Source organism: Aristolochia californica, unplaced genomic scaffold (genome assembly GCF_029961685.1).
Source record: "Aristolochia californica isolate CCGP_79_NKW_82.1479 unplaced genomic scaffold, dmAriCali1.0.hap1 SCAF_10, whole genome shotgun sequence".
In the NCBI taxonomy this organism is placed as follows: Eukaryota; Viridiplantae; Streptophyta; class Magnoliopsida; order Piperales; family Aristolochiaceae; genus Aristolochia; species Aristolochia californica.
In genome coordinates, this window is record NW_027181771.1 from 16004061 (window position 1) to 16027586 (window position 23526).

Consider the following 23526-nt stretch of genomic DNA (forward strand, 5'->3'; position numbering starts at 1 on the left):
ATCACAACAAAATGAAAATTTTAGAGTTTATGTATGGAAAGAATTTAAAGCAATAAGAAATTTAAGAAAATAAAATTTATTCATACACCACAAACTAACAAAAGAGTTTTGTTATCCAAGTTTGGGAAATTCCACTAGTTCAACCCAAATTGCTTGGAATTTTATAAGAAAGAGATTTTGCAACACATGTTTTGAACAATGGATATGAATGCTTGAAACATGTTAAAGATGCAAATGACCTATGGATCCAAACATTTTAAAGAGAATAACATTAAATTCCCAAGTGAACATGTGTTGGGATATTTACCCGAGTGAAACAAGCCATTATTATGCCTATTTACAAAAAGCTGACCTAACTATCATACATGACTGTAAAGTGATTGATCATGTGTAACGGGTTATATTTTTGTAAGGAATAACTCATGGATTGGAAGTCAACACTCGATTTGAAAATCCCCTGCCTCCCCTTTTCCTGACGATTGCAAAACCTTATATATAAAAACCAAAAAGAGTTTACAATCCCAAAACATTAAAGAAACTTTTTGGAATTATCTCTTTCTACATTTGTGCATTGTGTATTTCCATTATTGTGTTGCGCATTTCTATTTTTATGTATACTTTTTTTTTGAAATCGAAACTTGAGTTTTCACTTGTCCATCATCTCGTAAACAAAAAAACAAATAAAAGGCAAATAGATCACAACAAAATAAAAATTTTAGAGTTTATGTATGGAAAGAATTTAAAGCAATAACAAATGTAAGTAAAGAAAATTTATTCACACACCACAAATGAACACAAAATTTCTGTTATCCAAGTTTGGGAAATTCCACTAGCTCAACCCTAATAGCTGGAATTTTATAAAAAAAAATTTTCTACACATGTTTTAAAAAATGGATATGCATGCTTGAAACATGTTAAAGATGCAATTGACAAATACATCCAAACCTTTTAAAGAGAATAACATTATATTCCCAAGTGGACGTGTGGTGGGATATTTACCCAATTCAAACAAAACATTATTTTGCCCATTTACACAAAGCTGACCTAATGATCATAGATGATTGTAAAGTGATATAGCATGCGTAACGGGCTGCACTTTTGTAAAAAATGACTTATGAATTGGGAGTCAACACTCATTTTAAAAATCCCCGCCTTCCCCTTTTCCAGATGATCGCAAAAGCTGATATATAAAAACTAAAAAGAGTTTATAGTCCCAAAAAATTACAGACATTTTTTGGAATTATCTCTCTCTAGATTTGTGCATTGTGCATTTCCATTTTTCATGTATACCTTTTTCTTAAATAAAACTTTAGTTTTCACTATCCCATCATCTCATAAAAAAAATAAAGATAAAAAGGCAAATAGATCAAACCAAAATGAAAATTTTAGAGTTTATGTGTGGAAAGAATTTAAAGCAATAATAAATGTAAATAAAGAAAATTTATTCACACACCTCAAAAGAACACAAAATTTTTGTAATACAAGTAAGGGAAATTCCACTAGTTCTACCCTAATTGTTTGAAATTTTATAAGAAAGAAATTTTTCTATGCATGTTTTAAAAAATAGATATGCATGCTTGAAACATGTTATAGATGAAAATTGCCTATGGATCCAAATCTTTTAAAGAGAATGACATTAAATTCCCAATTGAACGTGCGGTGGGATATTTACCCGAGTCAAACAAGCCATTGTTTTGCCCATTTAAGAAAAGTTGACCTAAAGATCATAGATGATTGTAAAGTAATTTAACATGTGTAACGGGCTATATTTTTTTTAAGGAATGACTTATAGATTGGGAGTCAACACTCAGTTAAAAATCCCCCGCCTCCCCCTTTTCCCGACGATTGCATAACCTGATATATAAAAACTAAAAAGAGTTTACAATCCCTAAAAATTACAGACACTTTTCGGAATTATCTCTCTCCACATTTTTGCATTGTGCATTTACATTTTAGATGTATACTTTTTTCTTAAATAAAAACTTGAGTTTTCACTTTCCCTTCATCTAGTAAACAAAAAAAAGAGATAAAAGGCAAATAGTTCACAACAAAATGAATTTAAGAGTTTATGTATGGAAAGAATTTAAAGCAATAACAAATTTATGTAAGGAAAATTTATTCACACACCACAAATGTACACAAAAGTTTATAATCCAAGTTTGGGATGTTCCACTAGTTCTACCCTAATAGCTCGGAATTTTATAATAAAGAGATTTTTCTACACATGTTTTAAAAAATGGATATGCATGCCTGAAAAATGTTAAAGACACAAATGACTTATGGATAAACACCTTTTAAGAGAATAACATTAAATTCCCAAGTGAATTTGTAGTGGGATATTTACCCGAGTCAAACAAGCCATTATTTTGCTCATTTTCAAAATGCTGACCTAACGATCATAGATGATTGTAATGTGATTTATAATGTGTAACAAACTATATTTTTGTAAGGAATGACCTATGGATTGGGAGTCAACACTCAGTTAAAAATCCCCTGCCTCCCCCTTTTCCTGATGATTACAGAACCTAATATATAAAAACTAAAAAGAGTTTAAAATCCCTAAAAGTTAGAGACTCTTTTTGGAATTATCTCTCTCTACATTTGTGCATTGTGCATTTCAATTTTAGACTGATACTTTTTTCTTAAATCAAAACTTGACTATTCACTTTCCTTTCATTTTGTAAAAAAAAAAAAAAAACAAATAAAAGCCAATTAGATCATAACAAAATGAAAATTTTAGAGTTTATGTATGGAAAGAATTTAAAGCAATAACAAATGTAAGTAAAGAAAATTTATTCACACACGCAAATGAATGCAAAAGTTTTGTTATTTAAGTTTGGGAAAATTCTACTAGTTCAACCCTAATAGCTCGGAATTTAATAAGTAAGAGATTTTTCTACACATGTTTTAAAAAATAGATATGCATTCTTGAAACATGTTAAAGCTGCCAATGACTTAGGGATCCAAACCTTTTAAAGAGAATAACATTAAATTCCCAAGTGAACGTGCGGTGGGATATCTACCCGAGTCAAAGAAGCTATTATTTTGCCCTAACGATCATAGATGATTGTAAAGTGATTTATCTTGTGTAACAGGGTATATTTTTGTAAGGAATGACTTATGGATTGGGAGTCAACACTCAGTTAAAAATCCCCCGCCTCCCCCTTTTCTCGACGATTGCAAAACCTGAGATATAAAAACTAAAAAGAACTTACAATACCTAAAAATTACAGACACTTTTTAGAATTATGTCTCTCTACATTTCTGCATTGTGCATTTTTCTTTTAGATGTATACTTTTTTCTTAAATAAAAACTTGGGTTTTCACTTTCCCTTCATCTCGTAAACAAAAAAAGAGATAAAGGCCAAATACATCACAACAAAAACTAAAACTTTAGAGTTTAAGTATGAAAATAATTTTAAGTAATAACAAATGTAAGTAAAGAAATTTTTTTCACACACCACAAATGAACCCAAAAGTTTTGCTTTCCAAGTATGGGAAAATTCCACTAGTTCAACCCTAATAGCTCGGAATTTTATCAGAAAGAGATTTTTTTACACGTGTTTTAAAAATTGGATATGCATGCATGAAACATGTTAATGATGCAAATGACCTATGGATCCAAACGTTTTAAAGAGAATAATGTTAAATTCCCAAGTGTACGTGCGGTGGGATATTTACCCGAGTCAAACAAGACATTATTTTGCCCATTTACAAATAGCTGACCTAATGATCATAGATGATTGTAAAGTGATTTATCATCCATAACGGGCGATATTTTTTGTTAGTAATGACTTATGGATGGGGAGTCAACACTCAGTTAAAAATCCGCTGCCTCCCCGTTTTCCTCACCATTGCAGAACCTGATATATAAAAACTAAAAAGAGTTTACTATCCCTAAAAATTACAGACACTTTTTGGAATTATCTCTCTCTAAATTTGTGCATTGTGAATTTCCATTTTAGATGTATACTATTTTCTTAAAATAAAACTATAGTTTTCACTTTCTCTTCATCTCGTAAACAAAAAAAGAGATAAAAGGCAAATAGATCACAACAAAAATGAAAATTTTTGAGTTTATGTATGGAAAGAATTTAAACCAATAACAAATGTAAGTAAATAAAATTTATTCACATACCACAAACGAACACAAAAGTTTTTCTATCCAAGTTTTGGAAAATTCCACTAGTTCAACCCTTTTTGCTCGGAATTTAATAACCAAGATATTTTTCTACATGTGTTTAAAAGTGGATATGAATGTTTGAAACATGTTAAAGACGTGAATGACCTATGGATCCAAACCTTTTAAAGTGAATAACATTAAATTCCCAAGTGAACGTGCGGTGGGATAATTGCCTGAGTCAAACAGGCCATTATTATGCCCATTTACAAAAAGCTGACCAAACGATTTTAGATGATTGTAAAGTGATTTATCATGCGTACCGGCCTATATTTTTGTAAGGAATGACTTATCGTTTGGGAGTCAACACTCAGTTAAAAATCCCCTACCTCCAGCTTTTCCCGACGATTGCAAAACCTGAGATATAAAAACTAAAAAGAGCTTGCAATACCTAAAAATTACAGACACTTTTTTGAATTATCTCTCTCTACATTTTTGCATTGAGCATTTCCATTTTAGAAGTATATTTTTTCTTAAATAAAAACTTGAGTTTTCACTTTCCTTTCATCTCGTAAATCAAAAAAAAGATAAAAGGTGAATAGATCACATGAAAAACATAAATTTTAGAGTTTATGTATGGAAAGAATTTAAATAAATAAAAAATGTAAGTAAATAAAATTTACTCACACACCAAAAATTAACACAGAAGTTTTTCTATTCAAGTATGGTAAATTTCCAATAGTTCAACCCTAATAGCTCAGAATTTTATCAGAAAGAGATTTTTTTACACCTTTTTTAAAAAATGGATATCCATGCTTGAAACATGTTAATGATGCAAATGACCTATGGATTCAAACCTTTTAAAGAGAATAATATTAAATTCCCAAGTGAACGTGTGGTGGGATATTTACCTGAGTCAAACAAGCCATTATTTTGCCCATTTACAAAAAGTGGACCTAACGATCATATATGATTTATCATGCATAACGGGCTATATTTTTGTTAGTAATGACTTATGGATGGGGAGTCAACACTCAGTTAAAAATCCCCCGCCTCCCCCTTCTCCTGACGATTGTAGAACCTGATATATAATAACTAAAAAAAGTTTACAATCCCTAAAAATTATAGACACTTTTTTGAATTATCTCTCTCTAAATTTGTGCATTATGCATTTCCATTTTAGATGTATACTTTTTTCCTAAAATAAAACTTTATTTTTCACTTTCCCTTCATCTCATAAACAAAAAAAGAGGCAAAAGGCAAATAGACCACAACAAAATGAAAATTTTAGAGTTTAGGTATGGAAATAATTTAAAGAAAAAACAAATGTAAGTAAAGAAAATTTATTCATCAACCACAAATGAACACAAAAGTTTTGCTATCCTAGTTTGGAAAAATTCCACTAGTTCAACCCTAATTGCTCGGAATTTTATAAGAAAGATATTTTTCTACAAGTGTTTTAAAAAAAGGATATGCATGCTTGAAACAAGTTAAAGATGGAAATGACCTATGGATTCAAACCTTTTAAAGAGAATAACATTAAATTCCCAAGTGAACGTGCGGTGGGATATTTACCTAAGTCAAACAAGCCATTATTTTGACCATTTAAAAAAAAACTGACCTAACAATCATATACAATTGTAAAGTGATTTATCATAGATAATAGGCTATATTTTTGCAAGGAATGACTTATGGATTGGGAGTCAGCACTCAATTAATAATCCCCCGCCTCTCGCATTTCCCAACATTGCAGAAATTGATATATAAAAACTAAAAAGAGTTTACAATCCCTAAAAATTAGAAACACTTTTTGGAAGTATCTCTCTCTACATTTGTGCATTGTGCATTTCCATTTTAGATGTATACTTTTTTCATAAATCAAAACTTGAATTTTAACTTTCCCTTCATCTTGGAAAAAAAGAAGAGAGAAAAGGCAAATAGATCTCAACAAAATGAAAATATTAGAGTTTATGTATTGAAAGAATTTAAAGCACTTAAAATTTTAAGTAAAGAAAATTTTATTCAACACCACAAATGAACACAAAATTTTGCTATCCAAGTATGGGAAAATTCCACTAGTTCATCCCTAATAGCTCGGAATTTTATAAGAAAGAGATTTTTTTACACGTGTTTTAAAAAATGGATATGCATGCTTGAAACATGTTAAAGATACAAATGACCTATGGATTCAAACCTTTTAAAGAGAATAACATTAAATTCCCAAGTAAACGTGCGGTGGGATAGCTACCCGAGTCAAACAAACCATTATTCTGACCTAACGATCATAGATGATTTTAAAGTGATTTATCATGCGTAACGGGCTATATTTTTTATGTAAATACATATGGATTGGGAGTCAACACTCGGTTAAAAATCCTCCGCCTCCCCCTTTTCTTTCGATTGTAAAACCTGAGATATAAGAACAAAAAAGAGCTTACAATCCCTAAAAATTACAGAAACTTTTTGGAATTATCTCTCTCTACATTTGTGCAATGTGCATTTCCATTTTAGATATACACTTTTTTCTTAAATCAAAACTTGAGTTTTCACTTTCCCTTCATCTCGCAAACAAAACAAGAGATAAAAGGCAAAAAGATCACTACAAAAACTAAAATTTTAGAGTTTATGTATGGAAAGAATTTAAAGCTATAACAAATGTAACTAAAGAAAATTTATTCACACGCCTCAAATGAACACAAAAGTTTTGCTATCCAAGTATGGGAAAATTCCACTAGTTCAACCCTAATAGCTCATAATTTTATAAGAAAGAGAATTTTTTACACATGTTTTAAAAAATGGATATGTGTGCTTGAAACATGTTAAAGATGCCAATGATGTATGGATTCAAACCTTTTAAAGAGAATAACATTAAGTTCCCAAGTGAACATGTGGTGGGATACTTACCCGAGTCAAACAAGCCATTATCTTGCCCATTTAAAATAAGCTAACCTAACGATCATAGATGATTGTAAAGTGACTTATCATGCGTAACATGCTATATTTTTGTATGTAATGACTTATGGAGTGGGAGTCAACACTCAGTTAAAATTCCCCCACCTCCCCATTTCCCCACGAGTGTAGAACCTAATATATAAAAACTAAAAAGAGTTTACAATCCCTAAAAATTACAGACACTTTTTGGAATTATCTCTGTCAACATTTGTGCATTGTGCATTTCCATTTTAGAAGTATACTTTTTTCTTAAATCAAAACTTGAGTTATCACTTTCACTTCTTCTCGTAAATTAAAAAAGAGATAAAAGGCAAATATATCACAACAAAATAAAAATTTAAAGTTTATGTTTTAAAATAATTTAAAGCAATTAAAAATGTAAGGAAAGAAAAATTATTCATACAGTAGAAATGAACACAAAAGTTTTGTTATCCAAGTTTGGGAAAATTCCACTAGTTCAACGCTAATAGCTTGGATTTTTAAAAGAAAGAGATTTTTCTACACATGTTTTAAAAAATGGATATGCATGCTTGAAACAAGGTAATGATGCAAATGACTTATGGATCAAAACCTTTTAAAGAGAATAACATTAAACTCCCAAGTGAACATGCGGTGAGATATTTACCCGAGTCAAACAAGCCATTATTTTGCCCGTTTATAAAAAGCAAACCAAATGATCATAGATGATTGCAAAGTGATTTATCATGCGTAATGGGCTATATTTTTTTAAGGAATGACTTATGGATTGGGAGTCAACACTAAGTTAAAAATCCCCTGCCTCCCCCTTTTCCCAAAGATTGCAAAACCTGAGATATAATAACTAAAAAGTGCTTACAATCCCTAAAAATTACACACACTTTTTGGAAATATCTCTCTCTACATTTGTGCAATGTGCATTTCCAATTTAGATGTATACTCTTTTCTTAAATCAAACTTGAGTTTTCACTTTCCATTCATCTCGTAAAAAAAAAAAAATAGATAAAAGGCAAATAGATCACAACAAAAACTAAAATTTTAAACTTTATGTATGGAAAGAATTTCAAGCAATAACAAATGCAAGTAAAGAAAACTTATTCACCCACCACAAATGAACACAAAAGTTTTGCAATCCAAGTATTGGAAAATTCCACTAGTTCAACCCTAATAGCTTAGAATTTTATAAGAAAGAGATTTTTCTACACATGTTTTAAAAAATGGATATGCATGCTTGAAACATGTTAAAGATGCAAATGACCTACGGATCCAAACCTTTTAAAGAGAATAACATTAAATTTCCAAGTAAATGTGCGGTGGGATATTTACCCGAGTCATACAAACCATTATTTTGCCCATTTACAAAAAGCTGACCTAACGATCATAGATGATTGGAAAGTGATTTATCATGCATAAAGAGCTATATTTTTTTTATATAATGACTTATGGATTGTGAGTCAACACTCAGTTAAAAATCCCCCGCCTCCCCGATGTCCCGACGACTGCAGAACCTGATATATAAAAACTAAAAAACGTTTACAATCCCTAAAATTACAAAGACTTTTTGGAATTATCTCTTTCTACTTTTGTTCATTGTGCATTACCATTTTAGATGCACACTTTTTTCTTAAATCAAAACTTGAGTTTTCACTTTCCCTTCATCTCGTAAACAAAAAAAGATATGAAAGGCAAATAGTTCACAATAAAAACTAAAATTTTATAGTTTATGTATGGAAAGAATTTAAAGCTATAACTAATGTAAGTAAAGAAAATTTATTCACACACCCAAAATGAAAACAAAAGATTTGTTCTCCAAGTTTGGGAAAATTCTACTAGTTCAACCCTTATAGCTCGGAATTTTATAAGAAAGAGATTTTTCTACACATGTTTTAAAAAATGGATATGCATGCTTGAAACATGTTAAAGATACAAATGACCTACAGATCCAAACCTTTTAAATAGAATAACATTAAATTCCCAAGTGAACATGCGGTGGGATATTTACCTGAGTCAAACAAGCCATTATTTTGCCCATTTACAAAAAATAGGCCTACCGATCATAGATGATTGTAAAGTGATTTATCATGCATACCAGGCTATATTTTTGTAAGGAATGACTTATGGATTGGGAGTCAACACTCAGTTAAAAATCCCTAGGCTCCCCCTTTTCCCGACGATTGCAAAAACTGAAATAAAAAAACTAAAAAGAGCTTACAATCCCTAAAAATAATTGAAATGTTTTAGAATTATCTCTCTCAACATTTGTGCACTGAGCATTTCCATTTTAGATGTATACTCTTCAGTTTTCACTTTCCCTTCATCTCGTAAAAAAAAAAAAGAGATAAAAGGCAAAAAGATCACAACAAAAACTAAAATTTTAGAGGTTATGTATGGAAAGAATTTAAAGGAATAACAAATGAACACAAAAGTTTTGCTATCCAAGTATGGGAAAATTCCACTAGTTCAACCCTAATAGCTAGGAAATTTATAACAAAGAGATTTTTTTACACGTGTTTTAAAAAATGGATATGCATTCTTGAAACATGTGAAAGATGCAAATAACCTATGGATTCAAACCTTATAAAGAGAATAACATTAAGTTCCCAAGTGAACGTGCGGTGGGATATTTACTCGAGTCAAACAAGCCATTATCTTGCCCATTTACAATAAGTTGTTCTAACGATCATAGATGATAGTAAAGTGATTTACCATGCGTAACAGGCTATATTTTTGTATGTAATGACTTGTGCATTGGGAGTCAACACTCAATTAAAAATCCCCCACCTCCCCCTTTTCCCGACGATTGCAGAACCTGATATATAAAAACTAAAAAGCGTTTACAATCCCTAAAAATTACAGATACTTTTTGGAATTATCTCTCTCTACATTTGTGCAAACTCCATTTTCATTTTAGATGTATAGTTTTTTGTTAAATCAAAACTTGAGTTTTAACTTTCCCTTGATCTCGAAAAAAAAATGAGAGAAAAGGCAAATAGATCTCAACAAAATGAAAATTTTAGAGTTTATGTATTGAAAGAATTTAAAGCAATTAAAAATGTAAGGAAAGAAAATTTATTCATGCACAAAAAATGAACACAAATGTTTTGTTATCCTAGTTTGGGAAAATTCCACTAGTTCAAACGTAATAGCTAGGATTTTTAAAAGAAAGAGATTTTTCTACATACGTTTTAAAAAATGGATATGCATGCTTGAAACAGGTTAATGATGCAAATGACCTATGGATCCCAACCTTTTGAAGAGCATAACATTAAATTCTCAAGTAAACATGGGGTGGGATATTTACCTAAGTCAAAAAAGCCATTATTTTGCCCATTTTCAAAGAGTAGACCAAACAATCATAGATGCTTGTAAAGTGATTTATCATGCATAACGGGCTATATTTTTGTAAGGAATGTCTGATGGATTGGGATTCAACACTCAGTCAAAAATACCCCGCCTCCCCCTTTTCCCTACGATTGCAAAACATGGTGTATAAAAACTAAAAAGAGCTTACAATCCCTAAAAATTACACACACTTTTTGGAAATATCTCTCTCTATATTTGTGCATTGTACATTTTCAATTTAGATGTACACTTTTTTCTTAAATCAAACTTGAGTTTTCACTTTCCCTTCATCTCGTAAAATAAATTGAGATAAAAGCCAAATAGATCACAACAAAAACTAAAATTTTAGGGTTTATGTATGGAAAGAATTTAAATCAATAAAAAATATAAGTAAAGAAAATTTATTAACACACCACAAATGAACACCAAAGTTTTGCTATCCAAGTACTGGAAAATTCCACTAATTCAACCCTAATAGCTTGGAATTTTATCAGAAAGAGATTTTTCTACACATATTTTAAAAAATAGATATGCATGCTTGAAACATGTTAAAGATGCAAATGACCTAAAGATCCAAACCTTTTAAAGAGAATAACATTAAATTCCCAAGTGAACGTGTGGTGGGATATTTATCCGAGTCAAACTAGCAATTATTTTGCCCATTTACTAAAAACTGACCTAATGATCATAGATGATTGTAAAGTGATTTTTCATGCGTAATGGGCTATATTTTTTTAAGGAATGACTTATGGATTGGGAGCCAACACTCAGTTAAAAATCCCATGCCTCCCCCTTTTCCTGACGGTTACAGAACCTGATATATAAAAACTAAAAAGAGTTTACTATCCCTAAAAATTACATACACCTTTTGGAATTATCCCTCTCTAAATTTTTGCATTGTGCATTTCCATTTTAGATGTATACTTTTTTCTTATATCAAAATTTGAGTTTTCACTTTCCCTTCATCTCGTTAACAAAAAAAGAGATAAAAGGGAAATGGATCACAACAAAATGAAAATTTTAGAGTTTATGTATGGAAAGAATTTAAAGCAATAACAAATGCAAGTAAAGAAAATTTATTCACACACCACAAATGAACACAAAAGTTTTGCTATCCATGTATCGAAAAATTCCACTAGTTCAACCCTAATAGCTCGGAATTTTATAAGAAAGAGATTTTTCTACACATGTTTTAAAAAATGGATATGCATGCTTGAATCATGTTAAAGATGCAAATGACTTATGGATCCAAACCATTTAAGGAGAATAAAATTAAATTCCGAAGTGAACGTGTAGTGGGATTTTTGCCCGAGTCATACCAGCCATTATTTTGCGCATTTACAAAAAGCTGACCTAATGATCATAGATGATTGTAAAGTGATTTATCATGCGTAACGGGCTATATTTTTGTATATAATGACTTATGGATTGGGAGTCAACACTCAGTTAAAAATCCCCCACCTCCCTCTTTTCCCAACGATTGCAGAACTTGATATATAAAAATCAAAAGAGTTTACAATCCCTAAAATTACAGACACTTTTTGGAATTATCTCTCTTTAAATTTTTTCATTGTGCAATTCCATTTTAGATGTACACTTTTTTCTTAAATCAAAACTTGAGTTTTCACTTTCCCTTCATCTCGTAAACAAAAAAATAAAAAAATGAAAGGCAAATAGATCACAACAAAAACTAAAATTTTGGAGTTTATGTATGGAAAGAATTTAAAGCTATAACTAATGTAAGTAAAGAAAATTTATTCACACACCCAAAATGAACACAAAAGTTTTGGTCTCCAAGTTTGGGAAAATTCCACTCGTTCAACCCTTACAGTTCGGAATTTTATAAGAAAGAGAATTTTCTACACATGTTTTAAAAAATGGATATGGATGCTTGAAACATGTTAAAGATACAAATGACCTAATGATCCAAACCTTTTAAATATAGTAATATTAAATTCCCAAGTAAACATGCGGTGGGATATTTACCTGAGTCAAACAAGCCATTATTTTGCCCATTTATAAAAAAACAGATCTACCGATCATAGATGATTGTAAAGTGATTTATCATGTCTTCTGGAATATATTTTTGTAAGGAATGTCTTATAGATTTGGAGTCAACACTCAAATAAAAATCCCTAGCCTCCACCTTTTCTCTACGATTGCAGAACCTGATATATAAAAATAAAAAGTTTACAATCCCTTAAAAGTAAAGACAGTTTTTGGAATTTCTCTCTATACATTTGTGCAGTGTACATTTCCAATTTAGATGTATACTTTTTTCTTAAATCAAAACTTGAGTTTTCACTTTCCCTTCATCTCGTAAACAAATAAAAAGAGATAAAAGGCAAATAGATCTCAACAAAATAAAAAATTTAGAGTTTATGTATGGAAAGAATTTAAAGCTATAACAAATGTAAGTAAAGAAAATTTATTCACACACTAGAAATGAACACTAAATTTCTGTTATCCAAGTTTGGGAAAATTCCACTAGTTCAACCCTAATAGCTTGGATTTTTAAAAGAAAGAGATTTTTCTACAAATGTTTTAAAAAATCGATATGCATGCTTGAAACAGGTTAATGATGCAAATGACTTTTGGATCCAAATCTTTTAAAGAGAATAACATTAAATTCCCAAGTGAACGTGCGGTGGGACATTTACCCGAGTCGAACAAGCCATTCTTTTGCCCATTTACAAAAAGGTGACCTGACGATCATAGATGATTTTAAAGTGATTTATAATGCATAACAGGCTATATTTTTTTGTAAGGAATGACTTTTGGATTGGGAGTCAACACTCAGTTAAAAATCCCCAGCCTCCCTCTTTTCCCGACGATTGCAAAATATTAGATATAAAAACTAAAAAGAGCTGACAATCCCTAAAATTACACACACTTTTTTGAAATATCTCTCTCTACATTTGTGCATTGTGCATTTTCAATTTAGATGTATATTTATTTCTTAAATCAAACTTGAGTTTTCACCTTCCCTTCATCTGGTAAAAAAATTAAGATAAAAGGCAAATAGATCACAACAAAAACTAAAATTTTAGAGTTTATGTATGGAAAGAATTTAAATCAATACCAAATGTAAGTCAAGAACAATTATTCGCTCACCACAAATGATCACAAAAATTTTGTTATCCAAGTTAGGAAAATTTCCACTAGTTCAACCCTAATTGCTCGGAATTTTATAAGAAAGAGATTTTTCTAGATATGTTTTAAAAAATGGATATGCATGCTCGAAACATGTTAAAGATTCAAATGACTTATGGATCCAAACCTTTTAAACAGAATAACATTAAACTCCCAAGTGAACGTGCGGTTGGATATTTACTAGAGTCAAACAAGACATTATTTTACCAATTTACATAAACCTGACCTAACGATCATAAATGATTGTAGTGTGATTTATCTTGTGTGACATGCTATAGTTTTGCAAGGAATGACTTATAGATTGGGATTCAACACTCAATTTAATATTCCCTGCCTCCCCCATTTCCCGACGATTGCAAAACCTGAGATAAAAAAACTAAAAAGACCTTACAATCCCTAAAAATACAAACACTTTTTGGAATTTCTCTCTCTACATTTGTGCATTGGGAATTTCCAATTTAGATGCATACTTTTTTCTTAAATTAAAACTTGAGTTTTCACTTTCCCTTCATCTCGTAAACAAAAAAAGAGATCAACGGTTAATTGATCACAACAAAATGAAAATTTTAGAGTTCATGTATGAAAAGAATTTAAAGCAATAACAAATGTAAGTAAAGAAAATTTATTCACACACTACAAATGAACACAAAAGTTATGCTATCCAAGTTTGGGAAAATTCCACTAGTTCAACCCTAATTGCTCGGAATTTTATAAGAAAGATATTTTTCTACACGTGTTTAAAAAAATGAATATGCACGCTTGACACAGGTTAAAGATGCAAATGACCTATGGATCCAAATATTTTAAAGAGAATAACATAAAATTCCCAAGTGAATGTGCGGTGGGATATTTACCCGAGTCAAACAAGCCATTCTTTTCCCATTTACAAAAAGCTGACCTAACGATCATAGATGATTGTAAAGTGATTTATCATGCGTAATGGGCTATATTTTTGTAAGGAATGACTTATGGATTGGGAGTCAACACTCAGTTAAGAATCCCCCGGCTCCCCCTTTTCCCGGTGATTGAAAACCCGAGATATAAAAACTATAAAGAGCTTACAATCCCTAAAAATTACACACACTTATTGGAAATATCTCTCCCTACATTTGTGCATTTGAATTTTCAATTTGGATGTATACTTTTTTCTTAGATCAAACTTGAGTTTTCACTTTCCCTTCATCTCGGAAACAAAAATTGAGATAAAAGCCAAATAGTTCACAACAAAAACTAAAATTTTAGAGTTTATATATGGAAAGAATTTAGATCAATAAAAAATTAAAGTCAAGAAAATTTATTCACACACCACAAATGAACACAAAAGTTTTGTTATCCAAGTATTGGAAAATTGCACAAGTTCAATCCTAATCGCTTGAAATTTTATAAGAAAGAGATTTTTCTACACATGTTTTAAAAAATGGATATGCATGCTTGAAACATGTTAAAGATGCAAATGACCTATGGATCCAAACCTTTTAAAGAGAATAACATTAAATTACCAAGTGAACATGGGGTGGGATGTTTACCTGACTCAAACAAGCCAATATTTTGCCCTTTTACAAAAAACTGACCTAACAATCATAGATGATTTTAAAGTGATTTATCATGCGTACCGGGCTATATTTTTGTAAGGAACGACTTATGGATTGGGAGTCAACACTCAGTTAAAAATCTCCAGCCTCTCCCTTTTCCTGATGATTGCAGAACCTGGTATATAAAAACTAAAAAGAGTTTACAATCCCTACAAATTACAGACACGTTTTTGAAATTTCTCTCTCTAGATTTGTGCATTGTGCATTTCCAATTTATATGTATACTTTTTTCTTATATCAAAACTTGAGTTTTCACTTTCCCTTCATCTCGTTAACAAAAAAAGAGATAAAAGGCAAATAGATCACAACAAAATGAAAATTTTAGCGTTTATGTATAGAAAGAATTAAAAGCAATAATAAATGTAAGTAAAGAAAATTTATTCACACACAACAAATGAACAAAAAATTTTTGCTTTCCATGTATGGGAAAATTCCACTAGTTCAACCCTAATACCTCGGAATTTTATCAGAAAGAGATATTTCTACACATGTTTTAAAAAATGGATATGCATGCTTGAATCTTGTTAAAAATTAAAATGACGTACGGATCCAAACCTTTTAAGGAGAATAACATTAAATTCCCAAGTGAACGTGCGGTGGGATATTTGCCCGATCAAACAAGCCATTATTTTGCCCATTTACAAAATGTTGAGCTAATGATCATAGATGATTGGCAAGTGATTTATCATGCGTAACGGGCTATATTTTTGTATACGATGACTTATGGATTGGGAGTCAACACTCAGTTAAAAATCCCCCGCCTCCCCCTTTTCCCGACGATTGTAGAACCTGATATATAAAAACTGAAAAGAGTTTACAAACCCTAAAATTATAGACACTTTTTTGAATTATCTCTCTCTACATTTTTTCATTGTGCATTTCCATTTTAGATGTACACTTTTTTCTTAAACAAAAAAAGATATGAAAGACAAATAAATCACAACAAAAACTAAAATTTTAGAGTTTATGTAAGGAAAGAAATTAAAGCTATAACTAATGGAAGAAAGAAAATTTATTAACACACCAAAAATGAGCACAAAAGTTTTGTTCTCCAAGTTCGAAAAATTCCACTAGTTCATCCGGTATAGCTCAGAATTTTATAAGAAAGAGATTTTTCTACACTTGTTTTAAAAAATGGATATGCATTCCTGAAACATATTAAAGATACAAATGACCTATGGATCCAAACCTTTTAAAGATAATAACATTAAATTCTCAAGTGAACGTGCGGTAGGATAATTACCCGAGTCAAACAAGCCATTATTTTGCCCATTTACAAAAACTTGACCTAACGATCGTAGATGATTCTAAAGTGATTTATCATCCGTAACGGGCTATATTTTTGTAAGGAATGACTTATGGATTGGGAGTCAACACTCAGTTACAGATCCCCCGGCTCCCCCTTTTCCCGACGATTGCAAAACATGAGATATAAAAACTAAAAAGTGCTTACAATCGCTAAAAATTACAGACACTTTTTAGAATTATCACTCTCTACATTTGTTCATTGTGCATTTCCAATTTAGAAGTATACTTTTGTCTTAAATCAAAATTAGAGTTTTCACTTTCCCTTCATCTCGTAAATAAATAAAGAGATAAAAGGCAAATTGATCACAACAAAATGAAAATTTTAGAGTTTATGGATGGAAAGAATTTAATGCAATAAAAAATTTTAGTAAAGAAAATTTTTTCACACACAACAAATGAACGAAAAAGTTATGCTATCCAAGTTTGGGAAAATTCCACTAGTTCAACCCTAATTCCTCGGAATTTTATAAGAAAGATATTTTTCTACACGTGTTTTAAAAAATGGAAATGCATGCTTGAAACATGTTAAAGATTAAAATGACCTATGGATCCAAACCTTCTAAAGAGAATAACATTAAATTCCCAAGTAAACGTGGGGTGGGATATTTACCTGAGTCAAACAAGCCATTATTTTGCCCATTTACAAAACCTTACCTAACGGTCGTAGATGATTGTTAAGTGATTTATCATGCATAATGTGTGATATTTTTGTAAGGAATGACTTATGGATTTGGAGTCAACACTTAGTTAAAAATCCCTCGCCTCCCCCTTTTCTCAACGATTGCAATACCTGAGATATAAAAACTAAAAAGAGCTTACAACCCCTATAACTTGCACACACCTTTTGGAATTATCTCTCTCTATATTTTTGCATTGTGCATTTCCGTTTTAGATGTATATTTTTTTCTTAAATCAAACTTGAGTTTTCATTTTCCCTTCATCTCATAAACAAAAATATAGATAAAAGGCAAATAGATCACAACAAAAATTAAAATTTTAGAGTTTATGTATGGAAAGAATTTAATGCAATAACAAATGTAAGTAAATAAAATTTATTCACATACCACAAATGAACACAAAACTTTTGCTATCCAAGTTTGGGAAAATTCCACTAGTTCAACCTTAATTGGTCGGAATTTTATAAGTAAGAGATTTTTCTAGACATGTTTTAAAAAATGGATATGCATGCTTGAAACATGCTAAAGATGCAAATGGCTTATGGATCCAAACCTTTTAAAGAGAATAACATTATACTCCCAAGTGAACGTGCGGTGGGATATTTACCCGTGTCAAACAAGCCATTATTTTACCAATTTACAAAAACCAAACCTAACGATCATAGTTGATTGTAGTGTGATTTATCATGTGTAACGGGCTATATTTTTGTATGGAATGACTTATGGATTGGGAGTCAATACTATGTTAAAAATCCCCCACCTCCCCTTTTTCCCAATGATGGAAGAACCTGATATATAAAAACTAAAACGAGTTTACATTCCCTAATAATTATAGATACTTTTTGGAATTATCTCTATCAAAAATAGTGCATGGTGCATTTCCATTTTAGCTGTATAATTTTTCCTTAAATCAAAACTTGAGTTTTCACTTTCCCTTCATCTCGTAAACAAAAAAAGACATAAAAGGCAACAAGATCACCACAGAAAAGAAAATTTTAGTGTTTATGTAAGGAAAGAATTTAAAGGAATAACAAATGTAAGTAAAGAAAATTTATTCACACACCACAAATGAACACAAAAGTTTTGCTATCCAAGTATTTGAAAATTCCACTAGTTCAACCCTAATAGCTCAGAATTTTATAAGAACGAGATTTTTCTACACGAGTTTTAAAAAATGGACATGCATTCTAGAAACATGTTAAAGATACAATTGACCTACGGATCCAAACCTTTTAAAGAGAATAAAATTAAATTCCCAAGTGAAAATACGGTGGGATATTTACCCGAGTCAAACAAACCATTATTTTGCCCATTTACAAAAAAACAGACCTACCGATCATAGATGATTGTAAAGTGATTTATCATGCGTGGCGGGCAATATTTTTTTAAGGAATGAATTATGGATTGGGAGTCAATATTTAGTTAAAAATCCCCAACCTCCCCCTTTTCCCGATGATTGTAGAACCTGATATATAAAAACTAAAAAGAGTTTACAATCCCTAAAAATTACTGACACTTTTTGGAATTTCTCTCTCTACATTTGTGCAATGTGCATTTCCAATTTGATGTATACTTTATTCATAAATCAAAACTTGAGTTTTCATTTCCTCTTTATCTCGTAAAAAAAAAAGAGATAAAAGGCAAATAGATCAGAACAAAAAGAAAATTTTAGAGTTTATGTAAGGAAAGAATTTAAAGCAATAACAAATGTAAGTAAAGAAAATTTATTCACACACCAGAAATGAACACAAAAGTTTTGTTATCCAAGTTAGGGAAAATTCCACTAGTTCAACCCTAATAGCTCAGAATTTTATAAGTAAGAGATTTTTTCTACACATGTTTTAAAAAAAGGATATGCCTGCTTGAAACATGTTAAAGATGCAAATAACTTATGGATCCAAACCTTTTAAAGAGAATACATTAAATTCCCAAGTGAACATGAGGTGGGATATTTACCCGCGTGAAAAGCGCCATTATTTTGCCCATTTACAAAAACTAACCTAACGATCATAGATGATTCTAAAGTGATTTATCATCCGTAACGAGCTATATTTTTGTGTGGAATGACTTATCGATTGGGTGTCAACACTCAGTTAAATATCCCCAGCCTCCCCCTTTTCCCGACGATTGCAAAACATTAGATATAAAAACTAAAAAGTGCTTACAATCCCTAAAAATAACAGAAACTTTTTAGAATAATCACTCTCTACATTTGTGCATTGTGCATTTCCAATTGAGAAGTATTCTTTTTTATTAAATCAAAACTTGAGTTTTCACTTTCCCTTCATCTCGTAAACAAAAAAAGAGATAAATGGCAAATTGATCACAACAAAATAAAAATTTTAGAGTTTATGTATGATAAGAATTTAAAGCACTAACAAATGTTAGTAAAGAAAATTTAATCACACACTACAAATAAACACAAAAGTTATGCTATCCAAGTTTGGGAAAATTCCACTAGTTCAACCCTAATTGCTCGGAATTTTATAAGGAAGAAATTTTCTACATGTGTTTTAAAAAATGGATATGCATGCTTGAAACATGTTAAAGATTCAAATGACCTATGGATCCAAACCTTTTAAAGAGAATAACATTAAATTCCCAAGTAAATGTGCGGTGGGATATTTACCCGAGTCAAACAAGCCATTCTTTTGCCCATTTACAAAAAGCTGACCTAACGATCATAAATGATTGTAAAGTGATTTATCATCCTTAACGGGCTATATTTTTGTATGGAATGACTTATGGATTGGGAGTCAACACTCAGTTAAAGATCTCGAGCCTCCCCCTTTTCCCGACGATTGCAAAACATTAGATATAAAAACTAAAATGTGCTTACAATCCCTAAAAATAACAGCCACTTTTTAGAATTATCACTCTCTACATTTGTGCATTGTGCATTTCTAATTTAGAAGTTTACTTTTTTCATAAATCAAAACTTGAGTTTTCACTTTCCTTCCATCTCGTAAACAAAAAAAGAGATAAAAGGCAAATATATCACAACAAAATGAAAATTTTAGAGTGTATGTATGGAAAGAATTTAAAGCAATAACAAATGTAAGTAAAAAAAAATTATTACACACACTATAAATGAACACAAAAGTTATGCTATCCAAGTTTGGGATAATTCCACTAGTTCAACCCTAATAGCTCGGAATTTTATAGGAAAGGTATTTCTCTACACGTGTTTTAAAAAATGGATATGCATGGAATTTTATAAGAAAGGTATTTCTCTACACGTGTTTTAAAAAATGGATATGCATGGTTGAAACATGTTAAAGATTCAAATGACCTACGGATCCAAACCTTTTGAAGGGAATAACATTAAATTCTTAAGTGAACGTGCGGTGGGATATTTACTTGAGTCAAACAATCCATTCTTTTGCCCATTTACAAAAAGCGGACCTAACGATCATAGATGATTGTAAAGTGATTTATCATTTGTAACGGGCTATATTTTTTTAAGGAATGACTTATGGATTGGGAGACAACACTCAGTTAAAAATCCCCCGCTTCCCCCTTTTCCAGACAATTGCAGAACCTGATATATAAAAACTAAAAATAGTTGACTTTCAATAAAAAGTACAGAGAATTTTTTGAATTATCTCTCTCTACATTTGCGCATTGTGCATTTACATTTTTGACGTATACTTTCTTCTTAAATCAAAACTTGAGTTTCACTTTTCCTTCATCTCGTAAAAAAAACGAGATAAAAGGCAATTAGATCACAACAAAATGAAAATTTTAGAGTTTATTTACTGAAAGAATTTAAAGCAATTAAAAAAGTACGTAAATAAAATTCATTCACATACGAAAAAGGATCACAAAATTTTTATTATCCAAGTTTGGGAAAATTCTACAAGTTCAACGCTAATAGCTCAGAATTTTATAAGAAGGAGATTTTTCTACACATGTTTTAAAAAATGGATCTGCATGCTTGAAACATGTTGAAGATGTAAATGACCTATGGATCCAAACCTTTTAAAGAGAATAACATTAAATTCCGAAGTGAACGTGCGGTGGGATATTTACCCGAGTCAATCAAGCCATTATTTTGCCCATTTTAAAAAACCTGACCTAATGGTCATAGATGATTGTCAAGTGATTTATCATGTGTAACGGGCTATATTTTTATAAGAAATGACTTATGGATTGGGAGTCAATACTCAATAAAAAATCCCCCACCACCCCCTTTTCCCTACGATTGCAGAACCAGATATATTAAAACTAAAAAGAGTTTACAATCCCTAAAATAATAGACACTTTTTGGAATTATCTCTCTCTACATTTGTGCATTGTGCATTTACATTTTAGACGTATACTTTATTCTTAAATCAAAACTTGAGTTATCACTTTTCCTTCTTCTCGTAAACAAAAAAAGACATAAAAGGCAAGTAAATCACAACAAAAAGAAAATTTTAGAGTTTATGTATTGAAAGAATTTGAAGAAATTAAAATAGTAAGTAAAAAAAAATTATTCACACATAAAAAATGAACAAAAAAGTTTTGTTATCCAAGTTCGGGAAAATTCAACAAGTTCAACCCTTATTGCTCGGAATTTTATAAGAAAGAGATTTTTCTTCACGTGTTTTAAAAAATGGATATGTATGCTTGAAACATATTAAAGATGCAAATGACCTATGGATACAAACCTTTTAAAGAGAATAACATTAAATTCCCATGTGAACGTGCGGTGGGATATTTACCCGAGTCCAACAAGCCATTACTTTGCCCATTTACAAAAACCTGACGTAATGGTCATAGATGATTGTAAAGTGATTTATCATGCGTCACGGGCTATATTTTGACAGGATTATCTTATGGATTGGGATTCAACACAGTTGAAAATCCCAAACCTCCTGCTTTTCCAAACGATTACAAAACCTAATAAATAAAAACTAAAAAGAGTTTACATTCCTTAAAAATTACAGACACTTTTTTGAATGATCTCTCTCTACATTTGTCCTTTGTGCATTTAAATTTTAGATGTATACTTTTTCTTAAATCAAAAATTAAGTTTTCAATTTTCCTTCATCTCGTAAACAAAAAAAGAGATAAAAGGCAATTACATCACAACAAAATGAAAATTTTAGAGTTTATGTATTGGAAGAATTTAAATCAATTAAAAAAGTAAGTAAAGAAGATTTATACACATACCAAAAATGAACACAAAAGTTTTGTTATCCAAGTTTGAGAAAATTCTACAAGTTCAACCCTAATAACTCGAAAGTTTATAAGAAAGAGATTTTTCTACACGGGTTTTAAAAAATAGATATGCATGTTTGGAACATGTTAAAGATGAAAATGACCTTTGGATCCAAACCTTTTAAAGAGAATAACATTAAAGTCCCAAGTGAACTTGCGGTGGGATATTTACCCGAGTCAAACAAGCCATTATTTTACCCATTTAGAAAAACCTGACCTAACCATCATAGATGATTTTAAAGTGATTTATCATGCATAACGGGCTATATTTTTGTACGGAATGACTTATGGATTGGGAGTCAACACTCATTAAAAAATCCCCTGCCTCCCCCATTTCCCGACGATTGTAGAACCTGATATATAAAAACTAAAAAGAGTTTACAATCCCTAAAAATAACAGACACTTTTTGGAATTATCTCTCTCTACATTTTCGTTGTGCATTTAAATTTTAAACGTATACTTTTTTCTTCAATGAAAACAAGAGTTTTCACTTTTCCTTCAACTCGTAAACAAAAAAAGAGATAAAAAGCAAATAGATCACAACAAAATGAAAATTTTAGAGCTTATGTATTGAAAGAATTTAAAGCAATTAAAAAATTAAGTAAAGAAAATTTATTCACCCACCAAAAATGAACACAAAAGTTGTGTTATCCACGTTTTGGAAAATTCCACAAGTTCAACCCTAATAGCTCAGAATTTTATAAGAGTGAGATTTTTCTTCACGTTTGTTAAAAAATGTTAAAGATGTAAATGACCTATGGATACAAAATTTTTAAAGAGAATAACATTAAATTCCCAAGTGAATGTGCGGTGGGATATTTACCTGAGTCAAACAAGCCATTATTTTGTCCATTTACAAAAACCTGACCTAAGGGTCATAGATGATTGTAAAGTGATTTATAATGCCTAAAGGGCTATATTTTTGTAAGGAATGACTTATGGATTGGGGGTCAACACTTAGTTAAAAATCCCCCGCCTCCCCCTTTTCCCGACGATTGCAAAATCTGAGATATAAAAACTAAAAAGAGCTGACAATCCCAAAAACTTACACACACCTTTTGGAATTATCTCTCTCTACATTTTTCCATTGTGCTTTTCAATTTTAGATGTATATTTTTTTCTTAAATCAAACTTGAGTTTTCACATTCCCTTCATCTCGTCAACAAAAATTGAGATAAAAGGCAAATAGATCACAAAAAA